The sequence below is a fragment of the Mobula birostris genome, chromosome 5 (assembly GCF_030028105.1).
Source record: "Mobula birostris isolate sMobBir1 chromosome 5, sMobBir1.hap1, whole genome shotgun sequence".
In the NCBI taxonomy this organism is placed as follows: domain Eukaryota; kingdom Metazoa; phylum Chordata; class Chondrichthyes; order Myliobatiformes; family Myliobatidae; genus Mobula; species Mobula birostris.
The window spans coordinates 197,225,845-197,234,159 of record NC_092374.1 but is presented as its reverse complement, the minus strand read 5'-3'; the positions used below and the strand labels follow the sequence as shown (position 1 = coordinate 197,234,159).

The 8,315-nt window shown below is 43.5% G+C and overlaps 1 protein-coding gene across 4 annotated transcripts in view; it reads left to right on the top strand.

Moving 5' to 3' along the window:
- The first annotated feature begins 5,209 nt into the window (after nt 1-5,209).
- vars1 (valyl-tRNA synthetase 1) overlaps nt 5,210-8,315 on the top strand; it is an 82,052-nt gene continuing 78,946 nt past the window's right edge. The window contains exon 1 of one of the 4 annotated variants that reach the window (XM_072259270.1): nt 5,210-5,270. The gene's annotated coding sequence lies outside the window, so the exon portion shown is untranslated. Of the gene's footprint in view, nt 5,290-5,424; nt 5,480-7,926; nt 7,986-8,315 lie in introns of those variants that run through there. The other 3 variants (XM_072259273.1, XM_072259271.1, XM_072259272.1) reach the window with 3 other exon arrangements.

Genomic DNA, 8,315 nt, shown 5'->3' with positions numbered 1-8,315 from the left:
CTGGACCCCACTCAACCTTGGAAAGTATTCCTTTAGGCTCCATGTGATCTAGCTCACTGGCTACTTTATCATGAAAGGTATAAGGAGCCAGACAGGCTTTGTAAAACTTTCATGTGGTATTTTCATTTATCACTATTATTATGTTTTCTAATGCCATCCTTGAACACTCTGTGGCATCATCCAGTACTTTTCTTAATTCACTTTCAGTTGACTCTGTTGCAGGGGATGTGGTATGCAAGTGGTGGATGGATCTCCAATCAAGTTGTAGTTGTCTAGCCAATCACTGCCCCACAATGCTGGCCTTCCTGCTCATACCAAGTACATGCCAAATGTGGCCTGTTGGTTGTTATATTTCACTGTTACAAATGTCATTCCCATAGGAGTTACCTTTTCTCCAGTACAAGTTCTCAGTTGGAGGATCCAGTTCAGTATCTTTGAAATGTTGTTCAAACTCATTTTGTGCAATGACTGAAACAGCCGAGCTAGTGACCAATTCCAGTTTAACTAATTTGCCTTTCACTTCTGATGTAAGCCATATTGCTTGTCTCCTATTAGTTTTCACAATTTAAATCACAAGGGTACCCAATCCTATGTCACTCTCATCGTTATCAGAATTTTTATCATCAACATGCAGATTGGTTCTCTTTTAGAAACTCAGCGTGACTTTTTATATTTATCTCTTCTAAATGCAGTTCATTCATTTTTATCTGCCCAACATGCTCTTTGTATGTCCTACTTTGTTGCATTTTCTGCAAGGTTTGCCTTTAAATCTGCATTGGTCTGGTGTATGTGAGCCCCTGAAACAACACTAACCCAAGGGTAGTGCAAGATCAAGGTTACAGAAAGTTGTAAAATTAGACAGCTCCATCATCAAAGGTTTCAAAGGTACATTTAATGTCAGAGAAATGTATACAATATACATCCTGAAATGCTTTGCATCCCCGAAAACAGAGAAGTGCCCCCAAAGAATGAGTGACAGTTAAATATTAGAACCCCAAGGTTCCCCCCCAGTTTCCCTCCCTCCCATGAGTAAGCGGCAGCAAGCAACAATCCCCCCTCTCACCAGCAAAAAAAAGCATCGGCACCCACCACCAGGCACTCAAGTGTGCAGCAAAGCAACAGCAAAGACACAGACTTGCAGTACCCCAAAGACTACTCATTCACACGGTATTTGACATGCCACAGGCTCTCTCTCTCTCTCCTTAATAAGGGAGAGAGAGATGACTCCACTTCACAGCGAGAGGGGAGACATAACAAACAACTTGCTGGTTTATGATGTTAGAAGTCCGTTGTATCACTTTTTCCGAGCTCTGTGGCCAAAGAGCCATAGATCTTCCGACTCCTATGACACACCGATTTCCTACCAGGTCACCGACCTTCGATCCGCCCGTCTCCAAAGCCACGAGATCTTGGACCTCTGAAGGCGAGCTAAGCCCTTCGGCCGCATCCTTGGTGCATGTCGAATAATAGCCAGTCATGAAACCTCGAGAGCAGGTCTCATTCCCTCAAAGAACTGAAGTCAGTGTGTAATTTCAGATCAGGGTCTTCAAAAGAACCTTGAAAGGAAAAATTAGAGATACCTCTGTGGAATCCAAGACATCTTCAAGGAGTGGTGCCTTAGGAAGGTGGTTTCTAACATTAAGGACCTCCATGACACGGGACATGCCCTCTTCTGATTGTTACTGCCAGGAAGGAGGTACAGAAGCCTGAAGGCACACACTCAGCGATTCAGGAATAGTTTCTTCCCCTCTGCCGTCTGATTTCTAAATGGACAGTGAACCCGTGAACACGCTCTCCACTTTTTTATATTTATTTTTGCTTTTACACTATTTATTTTAAGTTAATTATTTAATATAATTTATATACTTACTGTAATTCATTTTTTTTTTGTATCTATCATGTATTGCATTGTACGGCAGCCGCAAAGGTAACAAATTTCCCAACATATGCTGGTGATAGTAAACCTGATTCTGATGTGTTTGGCCAGACAGGTTTCTTTGTCAATCAGTTGAAGAGAACAGTGTCAATTGGTAGAGAAGAAGGACGTCCAGGGCTGTCAGAACCACTTCCTGCAGTCCCAGAGTCAACTCCACAACCGCCATGGACGAGGCCCCAAAACCTGTGATTACCTCACAGCCACAAGTCTCACCTGTCAAGCAGAGTGATCCCCCATGTCAGGAAAGATGTTATTCCACAAGAATAAGAAATCCTCCACAGTGATTAAATCTTTAGACCTGAACAGGATAATTAAAATTTACAAGGCTGTGGATGCCTATATAGTAGTTGTATTATATAATATACTGTGTGTGGATGTGTGTGTGTGTGCAATGACTAGAGAGCAATACATTACATTTTTGAGTTAAGTTGGATTCTATATTGGAGTTGGAGTTTATAGATAAGCAGGGAGCAGTGTTGTAGATTTAATATTTCTATAATATTTGAGTAAAATCGTAAATAAATTGTTTAACTAAACATTCTTTGTTGCTTACATAATTAGTTATGGGTTATATGTACGTGGATGACATGCATCATTACAGCACGGCATCATATGTGCGTGTCTCACTAAAATGAAATCTAAATGTACATGTGTTATCCCTGGCTCTGTGTTTTTCTTTCAATCAGCTTTATGTTTTGGAGTTACAATACATAACATTCCACATACAGCTTATCCAGGTCCCTCAGCATGTTTTAGTCAGGCTCCCTCTTCCAAACTCAATCCTTGGCCAAACTTTCAGAATAAGACAACACACCTAATCCGGATGACAGTCTTGTAAATCATCTCTGAGTTGCATCTGACACTAAATTAGGAAACCAAAGCTGTCCACAGTTCAAACATTGTTTCATTAAAGTCCTGTGTGACTGAAACCAAGCCTCCCTACATTTCATCACCCGGCTCTGGTTCCTCAAATCCTTCCCTTTATTCCATGGTCTACTGTCAGATTCTTTCTTCTACAATTGAAGAAGAGGGTTCTAAGAGTAAACCTAGCAATTATCGGCCTGAGTTTGACGTCAGTGGTGGGTAAATTGATGGAAAGTATTCTTAGAGATGGTATATATAATTATCTGGATAGACAGGGTCTGATTAGGAACAGTCAACATGGATTTGTGTGGGGAAGGTCATGTTTGACAAATCTTATTGAATTTTTTGATGAGGTTACTAAGAAAGTTGACGAGGGTAAAGCGGTGGATGTTGTCTATATGGACTTCAGTAAGGCCTTTGACAAGGATCCACACGGAAGATTAGTTAGGAAGGTTCAATCGTTAGGCATTAATATTGAAGTAGTAAAATGGATTCAGCAGTGGCTGGATGGGAGACGCCAGAGAGTAGTGGTGGATAACTGTGTGTCAGATTGGAGGACGGTGTGTAGTGGTGTGCCTCAGGGATCTGTACTGGGTCCAATGTTGTTTGTCATATACATTAATGATCTGGATGACGGGGTGGTAAATTGGATTAGTAAGTATGCAGCTGATACTAAGATGGGTGGCGTTGTGGATAATGAAATAGGTTTTCAAAGCTTGCAGAGAGATTTAGGCCAGTTAGAAGAGTGGGCTGAAAGACGGCAGATGGAGTTTAATGCTGAAAAATGTGAGGTGCTACATTTTGGTAGGACTAATCAAAAAAGGACATACATGGTAAATGGTAGGGCATTGAAGAATGCTGCAGAACAGAGGGATCTAGGAATAATGGTGCATAGTTCCCTGAATGTGGAATCTCATGTGGATAGGGTGGTGAAGAAAGCTTTTAGTATGCTGGCCTTTATTAATCAGAGCATTCAGTATAGGAGTTGGGATGTAATGTTGAAATTGTATAAGGCATTGCTGAGGCCAAATTTGGAGTATTGTATACAGTTCTGGTCACCAAATTATAGGAAAGATGTCAATAAAATTGAGAGAGTACAGAGAAAGTTTACTAAAATGTTGCCTGGGTTTCATCTCCTAAATTACAGAGAAAAGTTGAACAAGTTAGGTCTTTATTCTTTGGAGCGTAGAAGGTTAAGCGGGGACTTGATAGAGGTGTTTAAAATTATGAGGGGGATTGATAGAGTTGATGTGGACAGGCTTTTTCCATTGAGAGTGGGGAAGATTCAAACAAGAGGGCAGGAGTTGAGAGCTAAAGGGCAAAAGTTTAGGGGTAACATGACAAGAGGGCAGGAGTTGAGAGTTAAAGGGAAAAAGTTACCACTCAGAGAGTGGTAGCTGTGTGGAACGAGCTTCCAGCAGAAGTGGTGAGGCAGGTCCGATGTTGTCGTTTAAAGTTAAATTGGATAGATATATGGACAGGAAGGGAATGAAGGGTTATGGGCCTAGTGCAGGTTGGTGGGACTAGGTGAGAGTAACAGTTCGGCACGGACTAGAAGAGCCGAGATGGCTTGTTTCCATGCTGTAATTGTTATATGGTTATAAGGTACAGGAACCTGAAGACCTACACTCATTGATTTGCGATCAGCTTCCCCCCTCCATCATCAGATTTGCTAATGGTCGATGAATCTATGAACAACTGCCTCTCAATTCCTCTTTTTCACAATTTATTTTCTTTTATAATTCACAATAATTTTATGTCTTTGCTGCTGTGATAATGAAGTTCAAAGTAAATTTATTATCAAAGTATACATATGTCACCATGTACAACCCTGAGATTTACTTGCAGGCATTCATAATAAATGCAAGAAACACAATGGAATCAACGGAAGACCCCACACAACAGGACGCACAAACAACCAATGTGCAAAAGACAATAAACTGTAAATACAAAAATAAAAAGAAATAATAATAAATAAATGTTAAATCTGGCTATAGGTATTAATTTAGCTTTGTATACTTTCAACTTACTATCCTGCCCATCTTTGTGCTATTTCGTATACAATCCAAAAAAGTTTCACTCTGCTTACTTGAACTAAAGATGTTGAATCTGTATTTGGAGTTGGGAGCAATAAGGGGTATTGGAAGAGGAATATTGAAACAGATACTATCTTAAGGGAACATAATGGGTCTTTGTTGAGATATTTCGATTATAGAAACAGTCTTAAGGAATATAGTTACAAAATTAGAGAGTGGTCAAACGTATATGGTGTAAGGACGCTGACGATACAATAATCTTTCAGTTTCCATGTACTGAACTCGCAGAGCCCAAACACACAGGTTGATGGTGCAAATCTATCAAGTCCTCCAGCCACAAGGTGTCAGTGACAACGCAACGAAGAATCTGCATGCGCCTATTTATGTGCCCTTTTCACTGCCGGATGAGAACAGAAAGGACGCGACTCGCCTTGGTAAGATAATTAGCAAAAGGTTTGCATAATCCTTCTTAATAGAGACAAATAGTGATAAGATATGACGCACAATATTTTGAGTTGCAATCGGGATCCTGTTTTTCAGGAAGGAGTGAAGGCCAGACCTAGCTTTGAGAGGGGTGGGGGTGGTAAGAGTGGGTCCTAGTTCGGCTCCTTCCACGAGGGTGTCCGTGTGGGACGCGGAGCCGGTGAGTGTACTGCGGAGGGAAGAGCTGATGGTTGAGATCAGACCAGGGAGATATAGCAATCTTTTTGTATCAATGTTCGAACTCCGGGCTGTGTCGCGGCGTTTCATTTCTTCCGCGGGCAGCCTCTTCAATTACTGGGCGCGTTTCATTGGCGGCGGACCCTGCTCCGTCACCTGGCCACCGATTGGAGTACTCTCTCCCGAACTTCTCATGGGCCGGGGCAACTTGACCAGCTGATGCAACCGGCTGTCACACTGCAGCAGAGGTTAATCTCTGTAACATAGGATAAGATCACGGTAGCAGGGTCTCAGTGCTTACGTTAACATCCTTTTTTAAAGTCTCATGATTATCCCCAGAGTGCTTATAAAGAGGACTGTATTCAAGTTTTCCTTGGTTTCGTTTTACTGGAAATCTCATTTTCACTCCTGAGAGTTTGTTGGTTCTAGTTGTACTCTGGGCAAATAACGAGTAGGCAAATAAGCTGCAGGCGAGCAGAACGCCGTCGCTGCCCAATGTTTACCCAGACTTGCATACTTTACAAAAGGAACAACCCTCGATTCAAAGTCGCATCTTTCGTACGTTCTCTGTGGTGCCTTGCCACCTCTGTACATCTCCAACCTGGTCTGCTTTCACAAACGGTGGGAGCGGCAAAATGTTGATGTTCAAGGGGGAGCGGCTGTATTTGCACTGAAAACAAATGTCATGTTTTTTTAAATTTCAAAATATACTTTATTCAAAAATAAATATATACAATAAACCATTCAATAACTTTTCATCCTTTACATACGTTTCCATTATAGTCAGTACATATCCGTATTTATAGCCGCCCACGTGGCACTCCAGTTGTTCACCTTACCACATCATTGTTGAGGGGTATACTCCCCGCCCACCGACCCCTCCCACTCCCGCGGGTGGAGAAACCTATACTGTGGTCCTTCCCCACCGGGCCCTTGCGGTGGCTGCACCGAGTTTCAGTGCGTCCCTCAGCACGTACTCCTGCAGCCGAGAGTGTGCCAGTCGGTAGCATTCTCCCACGGACATCTCCATGTGCCGGCAGATCATCAAGTTTCGGGCCGACCAAAGAGCGTCTTTCACCGAGTTGATGATCTGCCAGCAGCACCGGATGTTGGTCTCCGTGTGCGTCCCCGGGAACAGCCCGTAGATCAGAGAGTCATGTTGGCCTTTAAGTGCTCTAACTACACAGGGCCCTGGGGAGACTACATATGGGGTGGAACTTAGTTTCCTGCTGCTAAACCACTTTATGCTCGCTGGGGATGGAAGTCAAATATTTACCGAACAGGTTCCCAGGTCTGTCAGAGTAGTGATTGGGCAGGCTAGCTAATCTCTGGCAGGTCCATTGAGTCAGTTATTCAGCGCTGAAACAGGCCCTTTGGCTCAACTGGTCCAAGACGTATACCTGAGCTAGTCCTATTTGCTTGTGTTGGGTTCGTATTCCTCTTTATCCGTATACCCACCATAACTGTCCCCTGCTCTGCAGCTTCTTCCATCCCCTATGAAAATGTTTCCCCTTGGGTCCCATTTCACTTCAAATCTATGTCCTCCAGTTTTAACTCCCCTACCCTGTGATCGTCCATGTTCTGCATGTCTCTCATGGTTTTGCATAGACCTCTGAGGCTACTTCCTTACATTCTTTTTGGGGGGGGGCGGGGGGAGTTCCAGCCTATCCAATTTATCCTTGTAGCTCGAGCCTTCAAAGTACAATGCAAATTTAGTATTAAAGGTATATATCACCATTTAATACACTGAGATTCATATTCTTGCGGGCATTCACCGAAAAACAAATAAACAACAGATTCTGTTCATCGATTAGATGAAAAACTACAGAATTATAGGCTAACAACCAACGTACAAAAGAGTGCGAGCTATGCAATTGTATATAAACAATAACGATAAATAGGATAGGAATAACACTGAGGACAGGAGTTGTAAAAGTCCTTGAAAGTGAGTCCATTGCTGGTGGAATCTGTTCAGTGTTGTGGTGCGTGAGGTTATCCATGCTGGTTCAGGGGTTACGCAAGCCTGCTGGTAACCCCTCCCGCTCCAGATTAATGAGAACTTTTCCTGTAGTTGGGCGAGGGAAAAACTCCCAAGTGCAGATGCACCAGCGACTGCACCTGGCACAGTGTTAAGCATAACACTAGTACAGTGCCAGTGACCCGGGTTCCATTGTTGCTCATGCCTGTGTGGAGTCTGCATGTTCTCCCCGTGACCGCATGGGTTTCCTTGGGGTGCTCCGGTTTCCTCCCACAGTCCAAAGGTGAAGGGGTTAATAGATTAATTGATCATGTGTGTGTAATTGGGCACTGGAAGGGCCTGTTGCCATGACTTACCTCTTTTTTTTAAAAAAAAAGCTGTCTCAGCTGCTGGGATGTTACTTGGCTCTTCTTTTGCTTCAGCGTTACCACCTGACAGCGAATTGTTACCACTGTGTTGAAGACGGTATCCCAAACACGTGGGGTGATAAGTAAACTGCCCTAGTTAGCAGGTGAGTGCTAGAGCCTTGAGAGGGGGAGTGGAGTGGACGAGAATGCCTGCTGAAAACGTGGGATTTCGTCAAATCCTTCACAGGTAAGGCTCTCCCCCACCATCGAGCACTGCCGCAGAAAAGCAGCATCCATCGTGGAGGACCCGTCCCATTCAGGCCGTGCTGTCCTCTCATCCGGCCTTCAGGCAGGAGGCGCAGGAGCCTCAGGTCTCACCCCATCAGGTTCAGGAACAGTTGTTACCCTACAACTATCAGGCCTCCGAACCAGCACGCCTAACTTCACTCACCTCAGTGCACAACCCACAGAATTACGTTCAAGGTCTCTGCACA